The sequence below is a fragment of the Callithrix jacchus genome, chromosome 17 (assembly GCF_049354715.1).
Source record: "Callithrix jacchus isolate 240 chromosome 17, calJac240_pri, whole genome shotgun sequence".
NCBI classification, from domain to species: Eukaryota; Metazoa; Chordata; class Mammalia; order Primates; family Cebidae; genus Callithrix; species Callithrix jacchus.
Window position 1 is genome coordinate 31,925,868 of NC_133518.1, and position 21,765 is coordinate 31,947,632.

At 36.0% G+C, this 21,765-nt stretch overlaps 1 long non-coding RNA gene and 1 other non-coding gene across 2 annotated transcripts in view; one reads left to right on the top strand and one right to left on the bottom strand.

Moving 5' to 3' along the window:
* Positions 1 to 21,765, bottom strand: part of LOC118148910 (uncharacterized) — a 186,013-nt gene that overhangs the window by 52,806 nt on the left and 111,442 nt on the right. The window contains exon 4 of the long non-coding RNA XR_004735976.3: positions 10,976 to 11,055. This is a non-coding gene — a long non-coding RNA (uncharacterized LOC118148910). The remainder of the gene's footprint in view (positions 1 to 10,975; positions 11,056 to 21,765) is intronic.
* LOC118149034 (U6 spliceosomal RNA) lies at positions 2,703 to 2,812 on the top strand. The gene has a single exon (XR_004736203.1). It is a non-coding gene; the product is annotated as a U6 spliceosomal RNA (small nuclear RNA).

Below are 21,765 nucleotides of genomic sequence, written 5' to 3' on the forward strand. Positions count from 1 at the left end.
AATAGAAAGGAATGCCACATGGATTAGAATTTGCATAAGACAGTTATGTAAAAGATGTTTCATTTTTCAAAGAAGTTTCCTCTATTTCTTTTTTATCTTCCTTGCAGCAATAAATAGTAATTACTACTCTTGTAAGCAAGCTTCCCCACTGTATTGAACAGTAATTATATCCCTATTTTTCACATCATTTCCAAAACTTTACCATTCATTTTGCTGCACAGTCTCACTGCACTGTTCACAGTAAAATTATACTCCACTCAAATGAGAAGATCTCAAAGAGATTAGAGTACACAGCAGTCAAATTCATAGGAATGAATTACAGAGAGCGAAAGGATTTTAAGCACTGATTTAGTAAAAGCTGTCTACTGGCACAAACTTTTATTTAATCATATTAAAACAAAAATAATAGAAATGAAAGCTACATTAATGAAAAAGGAACTCAGAAATGAAATGGTTAAATATAGCTAACTACATTTTAAATATAGGCACCATATATATCCTGATTAGTATCAGATAAATATCTAAACTGAATTCTGGTCTCACAGAGAAAAGTCAGAGACAACTACAAAGAAAGCGCTCCTATTATCAGCTCCATTTTTTTTTTTTTTTTTTTTTTTTTTTTTTTTTGAGATGGGTTTTGCTGCTGTAACCCAGACTGGAGTGCAATGGCACAATCTCAGCTCACCACAACCTCCACCTTCTGGGTTCATGTAATTCTCCTGCCTCAGCCTCCCGAGTAGCTGGGACTACAGGCGCGCACCACCATGCCCAGCTAATTTTTGTATTTTTAGTAGAGATGGGGTTTCACCTCATTGATCAGGATGGTCTCGATCTCTTGACCTCATGATCCACCTGCCTCAGCCTCTCAAAGTGCTGGGATTGTAGGCGTAAGCCACCACACCCGGTCTATCAGCTCCATTTTTAAAACAATGAGCTCCTTTGGGGAGATTCCTTTAGTCTTATCAGAGATTTCTGTTGATACTTTTGTTGGTAATCCATTCATGTTTGTACCCTTGCAGTATACTTTGCCTTTATTTCTATCACTGGATCTTTGTGTAGTTTTTCTAGGCCACATATGAATTAAAAAATGGTAAATAGAGGGTATATGGATGGATCCAGAGATTTTTTTTTATAGATCCAGACCAGAAGTAGAATGATGATACAAGGAATGCACACCATTGTCCCAGGCTTGAGCTCCTAAACATGAGAGCCAAGCAGGCTGCACTGTGGGGAGGCTAGCACTGTAAATTTTAGTTCCAGATCGACTGCAAGAACAAATACCTAAAGTAAATGACTGGTTGATGGGTGCAGCAAACCATCATGTCACTTGTATACCTACGTAACAAACCTGCGCAGTCTTCACATGTACCCCAGAACTTAAAGTATAAAAAAAAAAGAAAAAATGCTCAACATAACTAATGATCAGGGAAATGGAAATCAAAACCACAATGCAATACCACCTTACTCCTACAAGCATAGCCATAATCAGAATTTAAAAAAAAACAGTAGATGTTGGTATGGATGCAGTGAACAAGGAACACCTTTACACTGCTGGTGGGAATCTAAACTAGTACATCCACTATGGAAAATAGTGTGGAGATTCCTTAAAGAACTCAAAGTGGAACTATCATTTGATCAATCAATCCCACTACTGGGTACCTACCCAGAGGAAAATAAGTCATTATTCAAAAAAGTTACTTGCACACTCATGTTTATAGTGGCACAATTCACAATAGTAAAATCATGGAACAAATCCAAATGCCCATCAATCAACAAGTTTGGAATGGATAAAAAAACTGTGAGGTACACAAACACACACACATATGTATGTATATACACACACACATACAACCAGGCTCACACCTGTAATCCTATCACTTTGGAAGGCCAAGGTAGGCAGATCACTTGAGGCCAGGAGTTCACAACCAGCCTTGCAACATGTCAAAGTATTCCACATATACAATGGAAAACTACTCAGCCATAAAAAAAGAATGAATTAACAGCATTTGCAGTGACCCGGATGACAATGGAGACTTATTAATTCTAAGTGACGTAACTCAGGAATGTAAAACCAGCTATCATATGTTCTCACTGATAAGTGGGAGCTAAGCTGTGAGGACGCAAAGGCATAAGAATGATACAATAGACTGTGGGGACTTGTGGAGAAGTGGGGAAGTGAGTGAGGGATAAAAGACTACATATAGGGTGCAGTGTATACTGCTTGGGTGATGTGTGCACCGAAATCTCACAAATCGCCATTAAAAAACTTGCTCATGTAACCAAATACCACCTATACCCCAATAACTTATGGATGGATGGATGGATAAAATGTATGATAAAAAATAAGATGAAAAACTTAATTGATAAATGTGCATGTTGCAACTCCTCCACTGACTGATAGTTCCCACATCTTTTTCCCTCTCCATGGGCCTCCCTATTTCTTAAGACTTAATAATTTTGAAATCATTCAACTAAAACCTTACAATTGCCTCCAATAGTTCAAGGGAAAGGAAGAGTCACACATATCTCACTCTAAATAAAAAACTAGAAATGATTAAGTTTAGTGAGGAAGGCATATCGAAAGCCAAGACAGGCTGAAGACTTGGCCTCTTTGCCAGTTAGTCAAGTTGTAAATGCAAGAAAATTTGTTGAAAGAAATTAAAAGACCTACTTCAGTGAACAAAAGAATAATATGAAAGTGTGCCTGCTTCAGCAGCCCATATCCTAAAATTGGAATGGTACAGAGAAGATTATCACGGTCCTGTGACTGGGTAACAATGACATGCAAATTAGTGAAGGATTCCACACTTTTGTAAAATAAAAAAATAAAAAATAAAGAATAATAAAGTAAAACAGCCTTATTGTTGATATGGATAGAAGATCAAACCAGCTACAACATAGTATTTCCTTAAGCCAAAGCCTAATCCAGAGCAAGGTCCTAACTCTCTTCTATTCTATAAAGGATGGGAGAGGTGAAGAAGCTTCAGAAAAAAAGTTAGAAGCTAATAGAGGTTGGTTCATAAGGGTTAAGGAAATAAGCCATCTGTATAAAGTAAAAGTGCAAAGTAAAGCATGAAGTGCTGACACAGAAGCTGCAGCATGTTATCCAGAAGACCTAGCTAAGGTAAGTGATGAAAGTGTCTGCACTAAACACCTAGTTTAAAAGCTTCAAAGACAGACTCCCTTCTTAGTGGCTAATGTAGCTGGTGACTTTAAGTGGAAGCCAACGCTCAGTTATCATTCTGAAAATTTTAAAGCCATGAGGAATGATGTTCCATCTATTCTGTCCGTGCTCTGTTAACTGAGTAACAAAGCCTGGATGACAGCACATCTGTTTATAGTATGGTTTACTGAAAATTTTAAGATCACCATTGAGAGTTTAAAAATACTACTGCACACTAACAATATACCTGGTCTCCCAAGAGGTCTTATGGAGAAATGTAAGATTTAAGTGCTGTTTTGATGTCTGCTAGCATAGCAACCATTCTGCAGCCTATGAATTAATGAGTAATTGTGACTTTTAAGCCTTACAGTTCAAGAAATACATTTAATGGCCAGACAGGTGGCTCACACCTGTAATCCCAGCACTTTGGGAGGCCAAGGCAGGAAAATCACTTGAGGCCAGGAGTTCGAGACTAGCCTTGCAACATAGAGAAACCCTATCTCTACTAAAAATACAAGAATTAGTTGGGTGTGGTGGCACATGCCTGTAATCCCAACTACTTGGGAGGCTAAGACATGAGAATTGCTTGAACCAGGGAAGCAGAGATTGCAGTGAGCCAAGATCATGCCACTGCACTCCAACCTGGGCAAGAGAGCAACTCTGTCTCAAAAAAAAAAAAAAAAAAAAAAGACAAGACATGTAGTAAGGCTAGAGTTGCAATAGATAGTGATTCTTCTGATGGATCTGGACAAAGTAAATTGAAAGCCTTCTGCAAAGGATTCACCATTCTATATGCCAGTAAGAATACTGTGATTCATGGAAGGGGGTAAAAATATTAACATTAACAGGAATTTAGAAAAAACTGATTTCAACTCTCATGGATGGCTTTCAGGGGTTTAAGACTTCAGTGCAGAAAGTAACTCCAGATGTGGTGGAAATAGCAAGACAGCTAGAATTAAATGTGGATCTTAAAGATGTGATTGAATCTCTACAATCTCATGATAAAACTTGAATGGATGAGGAGTTGCTTCTTGTGGATGAGCAAAGAAAATTGTTTCTTGAAATGGAAGTTAGTCATGAAGATGTTGTAAATATTGTTGAAATTACCACCAAGAATTTAGACTACTACATACATTTAGTTGATAAAGCAGTGGCAGGATTTTAGAGGATTGACTCCAACTCTGAAGTTCTACTGTGGGTAAATGCTATCAAACATATATAAATATCTCATGCTCAGAGAAATCTTCCACCATCTTAATCAGTAAACAGCCATCTCAATCGAGGCAAGACCTACCACAAGCCGAGAGATTATGACTTGTTGAAGGCTCTGATGTTACTTAGCATTTTCCAGCAATAAAGTATTTTTAAATTAATGTATGTTCATTGTTGTTTTAGACATAGCTCTATTGCACACTTAATAAACTACAGTATAGGGCAAACATAACTTATATGCATTGGAAAACTAAAAAATTTGTGTGACTTGCTTTATTGGCTTTATTGTGGTGGTCTGGACTGAACCAGCAATGTCTCCAAGATATGTCTCACTTGTTACTGTGTTACAATTGCCTACAGCATTCGGTACAGTAACATGCTATACAGGCCTGTAGCCTAGGAGCAACAGGCGATATCATATAGCTTTGGTGTGTAGTGCACTATACCACGTAGGTTGTGTAAGTATAGTGTATGATGTTTGCACAATGATGAAACTGTCTAATAACACAACCTTAGGACAATTCCAACCTTAACCACTTTGCATTGTATGACGTTAAGAACCTTCAGTTGTTTTTTTCTCTTGTAAAAAAAAATAAAAATAAAAATTCTCATTCCAAAATATTACTCAAAACATCACTTGTAGAATGAAAAGAAATAAAGTATATATAGCAACAAGTATCATGACTAGCTCAGAAAACTTATAAGCCATTAATGCAAACGAAGTAGAGGTTTATTTGCATTATTACTTTCGGTCCTTTTAACAAGCCATGAGGTAGGTAGCAGTATTATTTTTATCTTACAGATAAGTCAGTTGAAGCTTAGGGAGGTTAAGAAAGACAAAGGTTTGTTCCCTTCTCCTTTTCCAAAATTGGTGTAACGTTCATTAGATTTTAATAAATTTAGTAGTACTGTAAGAATACCCGGGCCAGGCGCGGTGGCTCAAGCCTGTAACCCCAGCACTTTGGGAGGCCGAGGCGGGTGGATCACGAAGTCCAGAGACCGAGCCCATCCTGGTCAACATCGTAAAACCCCATCTCTACTGAAAATACAAAAAATTAGCTGGGCATGGTGGCACGTGCCTGTAATCCCGGCTACTCGGGAGGCTGAGGCAGGAGAATTGCCTGAACCCAGGAGGCGGAGGTTGCAGTGAGCCGAGATCGCGCCGTTGCACTCCAGCCTGGGTAACAAGAGCGAAACTCCGTCTCAGGAAAAAAAAAAAAAAAAAAAAAAAAAAAGAATACCCTAGCAGTACATCTATGTTTTTCTCCAACAAAAACCAAAGAAAGTTGTGAATGAGTTTGTTGGAAATCCAATCCACAAAATGTCTACCTTGTTTTAATTTAGGTCAGTGTACCTTTTATGTTTATAATATTTATTACTTCGGTTTTTCAATTTATACCTTTTACTTACCTTGGTAGGTTACTTTGAGTATTGTACTTATCTCTCTACTTTTGCAAATTTGAAAATTACTCAAGGCATCTTATGGAAGGGAAACAACTGAAAAACTCTCCAAAATGGGTGTGATAGTCAGTGTTTCGTCAACCCTAGAAAAGATTCAGATGTCAAGAAAAAGACAACATGAAAAAAGAATGGAATGATTGAAAATTCTTTGTGTAAGGAAAGAAACAAAAGATTTGTTTAGATTCCATTCTTATTTTTGATTTAAAAAGGAATATTCTTTCTGCCTATTGTTCATGATACCAGTAGGTGTGACATGAAGTGAGAACAGATTTCTTTTTTTTTTTTTTTTTTTAGGTTAAACGTATTTTAATGACATTTTAAAAGCCTTTTAATTTGAACCAATTTTAAACTTACACAAAAGTTGGAAAACCAGCCAAGTTCACACATACCCTTCCCAAATATAAACTCCCCTTAACACTTACTTTTCATAAATTATCAAAAGAAGGGGTTAACGTTGGTACAATATTATTGACTAAATTATAGATCTTATTTGAATTTTATTCTTTTTTTTAAATGTCTATTTTCTGTTCCAGAACTCTAAGATCCTGCATTGCCTTTAGATATTATTTCTCCTTAATCTCCTCCAATTTGTGACAGTTCTTGTGGATGAGATTGGAATCAGTATAAACTCATGATTTTTGATGTTTATATACAAAAAAGAAAGAAGCAGAAATACAAATGTGCATCTGTGTATGTCTGCTAATATATATATATACAATACCTGGCTGTTTCTCTGAGACAGAATAGAGGCAATGACATCTTAGTAGCAATGAGCAAGCAGGTCTTAGAACAGATTTTCTAATTTTTAGCTTCTCAGAATAATGTTCCAATGTTTATGCCTAAAGGTACATTTGAAATGACCTGGTCCAAATTGCTCATTTTACAAATGAAGACACTGGCTCTCAGAAAATTGAAGTGTTTCTCCCCAAACCACCCAATCAGCAAATGACAGAACAGAGATAAAGCTGGGGCTCAGGCCACTCAACCCCTCTTGTCTGCTTTGCTACATTATGCACTTTTCCCTGCAACTGCTCTCAATACAACTGAAACCTACAATTCTTGGGCTTGAGGCAAGGTTATAATTGGCTGCACAACAGAAGAAAAAGTGTAATGAGCAATATCAAACCTCTGAAATACCAAATAAGGCTATTCTTCATCTTAAGCAGAAGAAAAAAGACAGAAAAATTTGGGCTAAGGACTTCTAAATACCATGAAAACCATCTCTTGACTCTGATAAGCACATATAGGATATCAAACGCTTGAAAGTCACACAAAACTCAGGGCTTGGTATTTCAGAATTTCCCTCGAAATGAAAGAATTCCAGATCCTGGCCCGGAAAAAGAGTGAGATAACTCAGAAAAAAAGGTTAACTTTCTGCTATCTCAAGACTGTCCAAATGAAATCAATGCTTTATTTCACCTTTTCAGTCTGTGACTCTTTAAGAAAAGGGACTAAAGTCTTTCTTATTTTCTAGGACTCAAAGCCTAACATAATCTTTTCTTTCCACAGCATGTAATAATTAATTATGGAGTTAGATAAATGTTCAATCAGTTACCTCTGACCGACAGGTAGACTGTGATGAAGCTGTCCCAATAAATGGTAATATGACAACTGGTGTTAGGAGGCTGCTTTATACTTTCAACCATCATATCATTTGTCCTTTTGGACTTTTCCACAGAAAAATCCCTGTACCACAGGCTATGGGTATAACTCATCACTGGGCTGCTTCCAGGCTGTTCTCATTTTGCTGCCAATCAATTGGTCTCTTTGAGGAGACAAAGAAATTCTATATTCCAGCCAATTTTATCAGTCTATAATTATTCTTTTTCAAGAATAATTGAAAAAGAATATTGTTTTCTACATGCCTGGCTGGGCATGGTGGCTCATGCTTGTAATCCTAGCACTTTGGGAGGCCAAAGTGGGCTGATCACAAGGACAAGATATCAAGACCATCCTGGCCAAGATGGTAAAACCTTGTCTCTGCTAAAAATGCAAAAAAATTAGCCGGGCATAGTGGCACCGACCTGTAGTCCCAGCTATTCAGGAGGCTGAGGCAGGAGAATCGCTTGAACCTGGAAAGTGGAGGTTGCAGTGAGCTGAGAAAAAATAAAGCCTCGTCCTCAGAGTTAGGTTTCAGAAGAATCGCAAGTCTGCATTTTAATAAGCACCCTGAAATTCTCATATTCTTTCCTTAATGTATTTGAAATATATAATCCAATACACATACAGGTTAAGGAGGTATTATTTAATAAAGTACTCCCTTTCTCTTTGCCATTTGGTAGCATCAGATATTCCTTTCTAATTTAAAACTCTCTTCCTTGACAACAATACAATCAAAGCTTAAGAACTCACTGCAATCTGTTTGGTTTTAGAAAATAAAACACACAAGTGAAAGTTTAATTATAGTAAACAAGAAAAATATTGTATTAATGTTACTCTAAAAATGATTGTCAAAGACAATGACCTCAAAATTCAGGATACGACAAATGAAACCTGACAAACAGCAGCAGAGGGAGAAACCCTGGGATTATGTGGTCACAAAATCAAAGTGAGAGTTACTGTATATCAAAGCAATGAAGCAGCCAGTGACATTTTTATCAACCAGTATATTGCTGAAATGATATCATTTCCTTTGACTATTGAGTTCTTCTGACCAGACTTGACTCACATGTGAATACTGTGGGGAGTATTATTAAAAGGGTGTTTAAAAAAAAAATTAACTGTTGAGATTGAAAGAAATACACTCCCATCAAAAGTAATATTATCTGAGATTGTTGCTGATACTGTCCTGATATTGCTGACACTGCTCACAGCTTCTGATTTTGTTCTGAAAACTGCTCTTTAGAGTTTTCTTAAGCATTTAAGATAATTTAGAGAACTTTTATAACTCTAGACTATAGTGAAATTTGCCATAACTAATAGCTTGTATTTTGTGAATATAAAATATTACCTTGAAGGAAAACACTAACATGTGAAATAATATTATTAGAGTTTTGAACTATTCCGAGAAAGAAAGACATAGGAATTAATTTCAAGCTTCCTCCTTATTAAGCAGCATTTATAACATACACAAAAATTCCATGAAAAATACGGCAGTGTGGTTGACATGAATCCTGAGCAAAATTCTACAGTAGATGTTCTGAACACTTTTTTACTCATTCTATAAAGAAAATGTACTTGGTAGGAGGCAGCAGGGAACTCACAGACATGACTGGCAGCTTCTGCCTTTGTTTTTGTTGCTATGATTACAAAAGTTGTAATAAGAGAATGAAAATTGTAGTATATCTTGGTTTCAACTTGAAAACATTTATCACTCATTCATCTGAATGTGACGGGGATTGTGGCTGGTAACAGCAGAATAAGGTGGATTCATAACCGATTGTACAACGAAAATTTTAAAATGTTGACTAATTAGTCAATCTCAGTTTGGAAGAACGGCTTTAGAAATGCTCTGCTGGGCTCTGGCTTGGCTGTTTCCAGAATGATATAATTATGAAACTGGAAAATCACAGAAAAGTCAATTCAGCTTGAGGTAGAATTTCTAAATGATTTGATGTGTCTGAATAGGGCAACACATTGTAAGCGTTCGGTTGAGGTGGTCAAGCAAAGAACAAACTCAAAATGACGATGAGATGATGGCACTGAGGTATATGAGGTTATAAAGCTTTGGAAGTGGTAGGGAATAGGAGATGCTGATTGAATAAATGTCTGGGGCTCACAGTCCACTTCTGTTTGTATTTTGTTCCGTCAGATTTTTTTCCCCCTAAGCTAAAATGTCCAGGGGAAAAAATAAGCGAAAAAAGAGAAAAGTACTGGATCAGATGATAATCTAAGTCCCTTCCAGATTTAGGATTCTATATCACTGCAACTGAGATTTGTCTGAAATGTGTTAAAGATATCTGCAAAAGATATACTCTCTTAAGAGAGTTTCCAGAAATCACATTCCTCAGTTTGTGTGTGTCTGTGCACCCAACTCACAAATACACACACGCCTATGCATTTTACGAATCCTCATCACTCAGTGCTAGACTAGTGATTTTGTTTGCTGAATTGTCTCATATATCTAAGACTCATGATTCTGATCCTCCTGCCATTTTAAAAAATGATAAATTTTCTCTTGTAGTTCAAAGATTTAAATTCACCTTACGTACAATTAAACTAAATATACCAAATGCCCAATTATCCTTTCACAGCAGTTGAGGGCTTCACAGTTATAATCATCAGTTTAGTTCCAGGTCTCCAGGAGGGACGTAGGTGAGCCCAAAGCTCAGAATGATTTTTTTTTATTAAGTGTGTAGGTATATATTTCTGCCTTTCAAAACTAAATACCATATTTAATTATATATTAGATGATATTAGTCCATTTTCTATTGTTTATCATAGTGTGTCTGAAAATGGGTAATTTACTTTAAAAGGAATTTATTTTTTACAGTCATGGAGGCTGAGAAGTGTAAGGTTGAGGGGCCACATCTGACAAGAGCCTTCTGGCTGGTGGGAACTCTACAGAGTCCCGAGATAATACAGGGCATTATATGACAAAGGGACTGAGTGTGCTACATGCTTGCTGGTTTTTCTTCCTCTTCTTATAAGGCCACCAGTTCCACTCTCATGATAATCCACTGATCCATTACTTTATGAATGGATTAATTCATTCATGAAGGCAGAACCTTTATGATTCAATCTCCTCTTAAAGGCCCCACTTTTTTTGACATACAATCATATTTAATCATCACAATATGTTAACATGTCTATTTCAGTGCCTTAAATATTGTAGGTACCTAAAAGCTTTTAGTTGAATCTAAAGTGTGTGTGTATACACACACACACACACACACACACACACACACACATATATATATACACACGTATATACCTATATACATACAAATATATATAATTTATTTTACAGGTTCTGGGATACATGTGCTGAATGTGCAGGTTTGTTTATAAGTATACATGTGCCATGGTGGTTTGCTGCACCTGTGAACCCATCATCTAGATTTTAAGCCCCACATGCATTAGGTATTTGTCCTAATGCTCTCCCTTCCCTTGCCCTTCACCGCACCCCACCAACAGGCCCCAGTGTGTGTTGTTCCCCTCCCTGTGTCCATGTGTTCTCATTGTTCAACTCCCACTTACCATTGAGAGCATGTGGTGTTTAGCTTTCTGTTCCTGTGTTAGTTTGCTGAGGATTATTCTTTCCAGTTTCATCCATGTCCCTGCAAAGGAGATGAACTCATTTTTTATGGCTGTATAGCATTTCACGGTGTGTATGTAAAGGCCCACTTTTTAATACTGCCACATTGGGAATTAAGTTTCCAACATATGAAATTTGGGGGATATATTAAAACCAGAATATATATTGTGTCTATCATTCAGTAACAAATCAATCATTATACAGTAAGATTATCATTAAAAGTGGAACCAAAAAAGTGAGGAGTATCTAAAGCAGTATCTAAATGCACATTCTTTCAACAAATACTTTTTGAGCACCTCCACGTGTCAGATATTGTGCTAGGCACAAGGATTGTAACAGCAAACCATGACCTTAGAGACATTACATTCCAGTGGAGAAATTTAGACATATACAAACAAACACATATCAGGTGGTAATAACTGCTATTAAACAGATAAAGCAGGATTATGGGTACAAAGTAAGGGGGCTGCCATTTTGTACAAATATGGGAAAATATAAGCTCTCTGTTCAAGAGCAAAGACTGCCTCAAACAAGATTCTTGCATAGCAGAAAAATAAGTGGCTCATTCTCATAATGCTTATTGTTTCTAAGGTTTTGTGCAGAGCCATTTCACCCGCCTGCTTTAGCGCCTCTCTTCCCTTGCTATGTATCTTTTACTTTGTAGTTCGTCTGGTTTCCTTTTGACTTCCTCAAGGTGTTAAGAGTTCTTCACCGTTGTGATATAAGCAACTTTTCCTCCCATTGACTGATTTTCTGCTGAAAATAAAGAGCTCTAAAACAGTTTCATTTCACCCCACAAACATGTTTTTTCTTCAAAAATTTTTTGTTTATATACATTTTTTCCATTTAAGAACCTTTACTCCCATAGTTTTATTTTTTATAAACACATTAACTGCATCATTGACATGAGACCTCATTTATCTTTTCTTTGTCTGCATAATAATGTGGTAGTGAACAGATAAAGAATGCATCTGTTCCCTCAATAAAGGGCTAGAAGTCACATTTTGGGTTGTTTTATGTGTGTCAACTAAATTATTTTTAAATAATAAATCTAAGAAATGCTCTATTTGTCTAAAAAGCCATTTTGATATTTCAGTTAATCTCTTCAAACTAATATTACCTCATTGTACTAATTAAGAAATTATATAAAGAAAGAATGATGTCTTTGGGAAATAATTGTATGAGTATAAAAACATACTGTACAAATGATAGCGTTGCTTAAACTATAAAATAGATTCTGGGCAAGATTTGTATTAGATGTAGGATAGACACCAATCTTCACATAAAACTTTTCTAATTTTTTAATCAGCCTGTGTGCGTGTGTGTGTGTGTGTGTGTGTGTGCGCGTGTGTCCTTCTCCCTCATTGTCTCACTCTTGTTAAATGCTTTTGATTATAGTGTCTTTATCCTGCAAACCTAAGTTATTATTTTTAAGCATCTAGAAAAGATACAGGGACAAAGTAAAGGAATGGGAGCCTTTTCTTGTCAGTTATAGGGTCTTTGATACTATTTTATAGCATGATCTAGGAATGTTTTACACAGAGTAGAGTTAAAAGATATTCAGTTTGTTACGATTTTTAAGAGTCTGATACAATGTTTTGTTGTTAGCTTATTACTGTTACCTAAACATTTCACAAGTTCAGATTCATTGTTCTGTATCACCACAAAAGTTTTTGCAAAGTTAACATATCAAACTATAACTATTATATCTATTACAAAGTGTATTTGTTCTGATTTACAGTGTTGACTATGCATTCTCAAATAGCCCTGTAGTAGCTTGAACAAGTAGATTTTGATTTTTATTACAACTGAATTTGGGTGCAGGAAGCAGGCTGGTATACAAAAACAATAATTAGGTTAAAAGTCACTTGAGAAGGCAATATATTGAGATGAAAAGAGCTCTGAAAAATAAATAAAAATAAGGCCTTCAGGTTAGGCCTGGCAATGTCATTAAGAGAGCTCAGTGTCATTTCAGGCAACTGACTTAAAGCCTCTAGATCACAGTCCCTTATGGGTGTCTATCCAGAATGACATCTATGAATGCCTCAGAGACCAACTAAATGTGGCAGTGGCCAGGGCCAGACAAAAGTAGTGGGGACTTTGGTGAACCGAAGACTACATATCCTTCCCAAAAGCATTAAATTCAAAATACTGAAACACAGTGATAACTGTAGCATCCCTTTTAGCTTTAACATTCTGTGCTTTTGTGTTTTCAAACAAAATGAATGTGTGCTTATTAGATAGCTACAATGTAAAACCCTGTCATGACTTCAGAAGAACAACATAAACATATGAGCAATATCTGCCTTTGAAGTGTACAGTAAAGAAATAAAACTGGGCAACGAGATAAAGAGGCCAGTTCTTCAAGCGACACAGGGAATGCACACTATTTACGAAAAATGGATCTGTCCCTCTAAGAAACAGTGGGCTGTGTCAGCAAGTGCTATAGTCATTTTCAGAATGGCAATAGCCTCTAACATGAGGGACCAAGGAAAGGCTTCACTGAAATAATAGAGCTTAAGCCCACAATTCAAGTGTAGAGTCTAGATTAGAATAGCATGGGGTTACAAACAGAATGTTTAACTTTTAGGAGACCCTTTATAAGCACTATTAAGTCTGGCTTTAGTTTGTTTCTTAGTTTTTGTTAATGGAGAATGCTTATTGAGGAAAAGTAAAATTTTAGTAAAAAATAGTCTCTAGAATATTTCTGGTACATTTTGACATCAGTCTGGCTGAGATACATACACTTCAATGTTGGCATTGGAAACTTTTCCACAGATTTACTTAGTGAATAAATACTTTTACTTGATCATAACAGAATACATTTATCACCACAGTATTTGCATTTTTATTCCACTAAGCATCTGTTTTCTCTACACTGACATCTCTAGTTACAATCTTTTTTCAGTAAAACATCTTTTTTTACTGTAAACATCTTTCAGTAAAACATCTTTCACCAATGTTTTCAAGTGCTAGGAATGTAGAATAATGAAGCAAAATGGAACCTAATAATAACTAATAGTGGAATTATGATTTTAAATTTATAACTCTTTCATATGCATGTTAAGCATTTATTCCTTTAAAAAATCCATAGTATATGCTTTATTCTTTTACAATAAAGAATAAAATGTTTAAGAAGAGAAGCTATTTCCCTGTCCATTGAGTATGATTAACACAATCATAGCACACAATAGAAATGCTAAAGAAACCATTACAATTAGACCTAGAAGATGGCATGGCCCATACCTTTTGTGATATTCATTCATTCAACAGCTATTATTGTGTGCCTACAATGTGCCAGGCACAGTTCTAAGTTACAAGCACACAGCAGTAAACAAGAAAAAGTGATTGCCTACTAGATTTTACATAGATTTTCCCATACTTTATAGATGTAAGATCTGTATCTTTCATTTTTTAAATAATATGAACTTTTAATTTTGGTTTGAAACATATTAATTGTACGTATTTATGGACTACAATGTTATGCTCTGATATATGTATATATTATGTAATCAAGGTAATTAACTCAAACATTTACCATTTCTTTGTGGTGTAGTATCATTTCTGTAGTGTAGTACAGTGTAGCGTCGTGTAATGTAGTATCATTTCTTTGTAGTTGGAACACACAAAATCATGTCTCCTCACTAGTTGAAGCTATATAACACCTTATTGTTTCCTATAGTCACTCTACTGTGCAATAGAACACCAGAACTTATCTTTCCTCTCTATTTTGTAACATTACACCTGTTGAACATTCTCTCTCCTTTTTCCCCCTCCCAATCCCAGTCTCTGGTAATTACTGTTCTATTTACTACATCTATGAGATCAACTTTTTTACATTCTACACATTCATGAGAATGTGTTTTTTGTTTTGTTTTGTTTTGTTTTTTTTGAGACAGAATTTCGCTCGTTACCCAGGCTGGAGTGCAATGGCGCGATCTCGGCTCACCACAACCTTCACTTCCTGGGTTCAGGCAATTCTCCTGCCTCAGCCTCCTGAGTATCTGGGATTACAGGCACACGCCACCATGCCCAGCTAATTTTTTGTATTTTTAGTAGAGACAGGGTTCACCATGTTGACCAGGATGGTCTCGATCTCTTGACCTCGTGATCTACCCACCTCAGCCTTCCAAAGTGCTGGGATTACAGGGATGAGCCACCGCGCCCGGCTGAATGTGATTTTTTTCTTACAGTGTCTGGCTTGTTTCACTTAACATAATGTCCTCCAGACTCATGCATGTTGCTCTGTGAATGGTGGGATTTCATTCTATGTCTGAATGGTATTCCATTATGGGTATATATACCCCATTTTCTTTATCCATTCATCAGTTAACGAACATTTAGGATGATTCCATATCTTGGCTATTGTGAATAGTGCTGCCATAAACATGGGAGTACAGAAATCTCTTTGACATACTGATTTATTTCCTTTACTTTGGATATATATCCAGTAGTGGGATTGCTGGATCATGTGGTAATTCAATTTTTTTTTTTTTTTTGAAGAACCTCCATGCTGTTTTCCATAGTGGCTGTACTAATTTATATTTCCACAGTATTCCAAAGCATTCTCTTTATTCCACATCCTAACCAACACTTATTATCTTTTGCCTTTGGTAATAGCCATTCTAACTGGAGTGAGGTGATATCTCAATATAATTTTGATTTGCATTTCCCCAATTATTAGTGATGTTGCACATTTTTTTCATATAGCTATTCATCATTTGGGTGTCTCCTTTTGAGAAATGTCTATTAAGGTCTTTTGACCATTTTAATTAGATTATTTGCTTTATGGCTTAGGGTTTTTATTTTTTGAGTTTGACCTGTTTGAGTTCCTTATAAATTTTAAGTATTAACCTCTTGTCATATGTTTAGTTTACAAATATTTTCTCCCATTCTGTAGAGTTTCTCTTCACTCTGTTGACTATTTCATTTGCTGTACAGAAACACCATAGTTCATATAATTCAATTTTTCTGTTTTTGTTTTTCTTGCCTGCACTACTGAGTTCTTATAAAAAATATTTTGCCCAGTTCAATGTCATGAAGCTTTTTTTTATGTTTTCTTCTAGTATTTTCATAGTTTTGAGTCTTACATTTAAATCTTTAATTCATTTTGAGTTAATGAAAGACTGGGTGTCCAATTTTATTCTTCTGTTTGTGGATATTCAGTTTTCTTGGCACAATTTATTGAAGTGATTGTCCTTTCCCCAGTTGTGTTCTTGGCACTTTTGTCAAAAATCAATTGGCTGTGCATAGGTGGGTTTATTTCTGGGTTCTCTGGTCTCCTCCATTGGTCTATGTGTGTTTTTATGCCAATACTATGCTGTTTATGTTACTAAAGCTTTTTAGTAAATTCTGACGTCCAGTAGTGTGCTGCCTCCAACTTCGTTTTTTATTTTTGTTTTTTCTTGAGATTGTTTTGGCTATTCGGGGTCTTTTGTGGTTCCATATGAATTTTAGTACTGTATTTTCTATTTTGTGAAGAACGTAATTGGTATTTTCATAGGGATTACATTAAAATTGTAGATTGCTTTGTGTGATATAAATAAGAATATAAATTATTTTATGCATATGCGATATCTTTCCATTTTTGTAGTCTTTTAAATTTCTTTGATCAATGTTTTATAGTTTTCAGTGTAAAGACTTTTTTCCTTTCTTGGTTAATTTCTAGGTTTTTTTGTAGCTATTGTTAAAGGTATTTTTTCTTGATTTCCTTTTTCAAAAAGTTCTCTATTCACATACAGACATATTGCTGATTTTTGTATTTTTAAAAATTATTTTTATTATACTTTAAGTTCTGGGGTACATGTGCAGTTTGTGCAGATTTATTTCATAGGTATACATGTGCCACAACGGTGGTTTGCTGCATCCATCACCTTGTCATCTATATTAGGTATTTCTCCTAATGCTATCCTTCCCCAATCCCCCCACTGCCTGCTATTCCTCTCCAGACCCCCAACCCCCAGGTCCGGTGTATGATGTTCCCCTCTGTGTGTGTATTCTCATTGCTCAACACCCACTTGTAAGTGACAACATACGGTGTTTGCTTTTCTGTTCTTATGTCCATTTGCTGAGAATGATGCTTTCCAGTTTCATCCATGTCCCTACAAAGGACATGGATGAAATGGTATTCATGGTATTTTTTTTGGCTGCATGGTATTCCATGGTGTATATGTGCCACATTTTCTTTACCCAGTCTATCATTGATGGGCAGTTGGGTTGGTCCCAAGTCTTTGCTATCATAAACAGTGCAGCAATAAACATACATGTGCATGTGTCTTTACGATAGAATGATTTATAATATTTTGGATATATGCCGAGTAATGGGATTGCTGGGTCAAATGGTATTTCCATTTCTAGATCCTTGAGGAATCACTGCACTGTCTTCCACAATGGTGGAACTAATTTACACTCCCACCAACAGTGTAAAAGTGTTCCTGTTTCTCCACATCCTCTCCTGCATCTGTTGTCTCCAGATTTTTTAATGATTGCCATTCTAACTGGTGTGAGGTGGTATCTCAATGTGGTTTTGCTTTGCATTTCTCTAATGACCAGTGATGATGAGCTTTTTTCATATGTTTATTGGCTGCATAAATATCTTCATTTAAAAAGTGTCTGTTCATATCCTTCACCACTTTTTGATGGGGATGTTTTTTCACAGAGGCCTCAGAAAGAACACCACACAACTACAATCAGCTGATCTTTGACAAACCTGAAAAAAAAAAAGCAATGGGAAAAGGATTCCCTGTTTAATAAATGGTGTTGGGAAAACTGGCTAGCTATATGCAGAAAGCTGAAATGGTATCCCTTCCTCACACCTTATACAAAAATTAATTCTGGATGGATTAAAGATTTAAACATGAGGCCTAACACTATAAAAACTCTAGAAGATGGCCTTGGAGGCAACACCACACATCTATAACCATCTGATCTTTGACAAACCTGACAAAAACAGGCAATGGGGAAAGGATTCCCTGTTTAATAAATGGTGTTGGGAAAACTGGCTAGCCATGTGCAGAAGGCAGAAACTGGACCCCTTCCTGACACCTTACACTAAAATTAACTCCGGAAAAATTAAAGACTTAAACATAAGACCTAACACCATAAAAACCCAAGAAGAAAATCTAGCCAAAACTGTTCAGGACATAGGCATAGGCAAGGACTTCATGACCAAAACACCAAAAGCATTGGCAACAAAAGCCAAAATAGACAAATGGGACCTAATCAAACTCCACAGCTTCTTCACAGCTAAAGAAATAGTCTTTAGAGTGAATCGGCAACCAACAGAATGGGAAAAAAATTTTTGCAATCTACCTATCTGACAAAGGGCTAATATCCAGAATCCACAAAGAATTAAAATACATTTACAAGAAAAATACAGGCTGGGTGCTGTGGCTCATCCCTATAATCCCAGCACCCTGGGAGGCTGAGGCGGGTGGATCATCTGAGGTTGGGAGTTCAAGAAAAACAAAAACAAGCCCATTCAAAAGTGGGTGAAGGATATGAACAGACACTTTACAAAAGAAGACATATATGAGGCCAACAAACTATGAAAAAATGCTCATCATCACTGGTCATTAGAGAGATGCAAATCAAAACTACATTGAGATATCATCTCATGCCAGTTAGAATGGTAATCATTAAAAAATCTGGAGACAACAGATGAAGGAGAGGATGTGGAGAAAAAAGAACACTTTTACACTGTTGGTGGGAGTATAAATGAGTTCAACCATTGTGGAAGACAGTGTGGTGATTCCTCAAGGACCTAGAAATAGAAATTCCATTTGACTCAGCAATCCCATTACTGGGTATATATCCAAAGGATTATAAATCATTCTACTATAAGGACACATGCACACAAATGTTCATTGCAGCAGTGTTTACAATAGCAAAGACCTGGAAGTAACCCAAATGCCCTTCGATGATAGAATGGACAGGGAAAATGTGGCACATGTACACTATGGAATACTATGCAGCCATAAAAAATGATGAGTTCGTGTCCTTTGTAGGGACATGGATGAACCCGGAAACCATCATTCTCAGCAAACTGACACAAGAACAGAAAATCAAACACTGCATGTTCTCACTCATAGGCAGGTGTTGAACAATGAGAACACATGGACACAGGGAGGGGAGCATCACACACTGGAGTCTGTCAGGGGGAAATAGGGGAGGGACAGTAGGGGGTGGGGAGCTGAGGAGAGATAGCATGGGGAGAAATGCCAAAAATAGGCGATGGGGAGGAAGGCAGCAAATCACACTGCCATGTGTGTACCTATACAACAATATTGCATGTTCTTCACATGTACCCCCAAACCTAAAATGCAACAACAACAACAACAACAACAAAGAAAGATATTTGGCAATTAAAAAATAAACTCTAGAAGAAAACCTAGACAATACCATTTAGGACCTAGGCAAGGGGAAAGACTTTATGACTAAAACACCAAAAGCAATGGTAAAAAAAAAAAAAAAAGCCAAAATAGACAAATGGGATCTAATTAAACTTGAGAGCTTCTGAAAGTAAAAGAAACTATCAACAGAGTGAACCAGCAACCAACAGAAAGGGAAAAAATTTTGCAGTCTATCCATCTGACAAAGGCTACTATCTAAAATCTATGGAGAACTTAAATTTCTATTTGGTTTTGTATCCTGCAACTTTATGAAATTCATTTATTAGTTGCAACGGTTTTTTGGAAGCTCTTTAGGGTTTTCTGTACATAAGATTATGTCATCTGCAAACAAGAACAACTTGACTTCCTTCTTTCCAATTTGGATACCTTACATTTCTTTCTCTGCTTAATTCCTCTGGGGAAGGAGAGGAACCAAAATGTTTAAGACAGGAATAAAGGCTCAGGGTAATTTCAACTGCTGAGAATGTGTCATATTTCACTTCCATGGTTGTGTGACCAAGGAACTACATATTCAGATGTGATCTGCTCTATGTATAGCTCTCATTGTTTTTCACCTCTAATTTGGAAGGACAGTAGGGTTTGTTGCAATAATAAGGGGTTCTTTGAATGAAGCAACATAAAAATGTCAGAAATAAAGAAACTTTTCATATATGTCTGTATATAAATGAAGCAAAATAAAAATGTGAGAAATGGAGGGACTGCATATCTTATAATGACTCTGATTCCTTGTAATGATTTCACTGTGATAATCTTATGAGATAAACATTATCATTTAAAAATAAGTGGCAAAAACATCTTGAATATAACTAAGCTCACTTAGGGGTTATTTCTGCTGTATAAGCATATAGAAAAAAGCACTTTATTACTTCAATTACTCCATCAAGATCACACCTGGTGTTAGATACATGATTCAAAAACATCAGTGCATTTGTGTAGTTGGGTTATTAATCATGGATGTCAAGTTCTTTCCACTAATTAACCTTAATTGAGCTCTCTGTTATAGAAGCACCGTTTCCAATGAAGCAACTTAGCAATGATATCAAAATAGCAAAGCATAGTAAAACCCAGGATTAATGTTACTTCCTGTTCCTGAATGCCAATGCCTAATTCACTGCCTTTGCTATAATACAAAATATATCTTCTACCAAAATTTAAATATTACAAAGAGCAAAAATTGGTAGAGTATTTATGTACTTTGCATAATAGAATGATTTAGGAAAGCATTTTGGACATATGTGCCTTCACTTTATATTATTTCAAAGCAACTACAATATACCATAAATATTAAAAATATAAACTTTTAAAAATTCATAGATTAAAATCACATATTATCTATTATTTAACATGACTCTCAACTTAGTCATGCTTGAAACTAAATCTTTATTTCATTTATGTTCAGTATTATTTCCAATAGTATCACAAAATAGCCATTAAGATAGAATTCTGCTGAAATAGGCAGCTTTATTATCTGCCTGGAGTAATGCAGTGCAATTAATCCTAAATTTGTTAACCAGCAAGCACTTCAAACGTTCAATAGGTTATTTATTAAAAAGCAAATCAAGAAGATATAAGCTTTACTGCCCATGAACAGAATGCTTAGATTTTAAGTGGCCAGAAGGTTACTGGTATTAATAAGCTTTGTCAAATTCATTTTCAGACATGGATGGAAGAGTTTGTACTATTTTTCTGTTCGTGTCATAGTTTCTGTCAAGAAGACAGCCCAGATACCTTGGGGAAAGCTTCCTGACGTGCAAGTATTTGAAAATAAAAAGGCAAAGACAGACATTTAGCAGATTCACAAGGGAAAACAAACTCCTGGAGAATCTTGAGAAAAATTAAAGCAATAACAATGAAAGTGTTGAAAAGATTTAACCATTGATATAAATGTGGGGAAAAAACAGAAATACAAATATTGATAATAAAAGTCATAGAAGTTCAGGTTAACCAACATGGACAAGCATTTACATAGGATAAGGGAGGCAAGCTGGGCCATGACTAGCTGTGACTTATGGACCATTCATTTATGTTATATTTACAGAGCCAAAATGCAAACCCAAGAGAATTGGCACCATTTTGTTAGATAATACCTACTGTCAATGCACTTATTATAGAGGCTTAATGGAGCATGATGGAACACTTCTCTAGGCATCTAAAACCTGGGCTTAAATGATAGTTCTGAAATTTAACAGCTGCATAACTATGGACAAATTACTGAAGAGCTCTCACCAACAGACGTTTATAAAATGTTAGATGCATTCTACATCTATGCTGCCCAATAAGATAGCCACTAGCTTTATTGGCTATTGAGTACCAGCATCTGG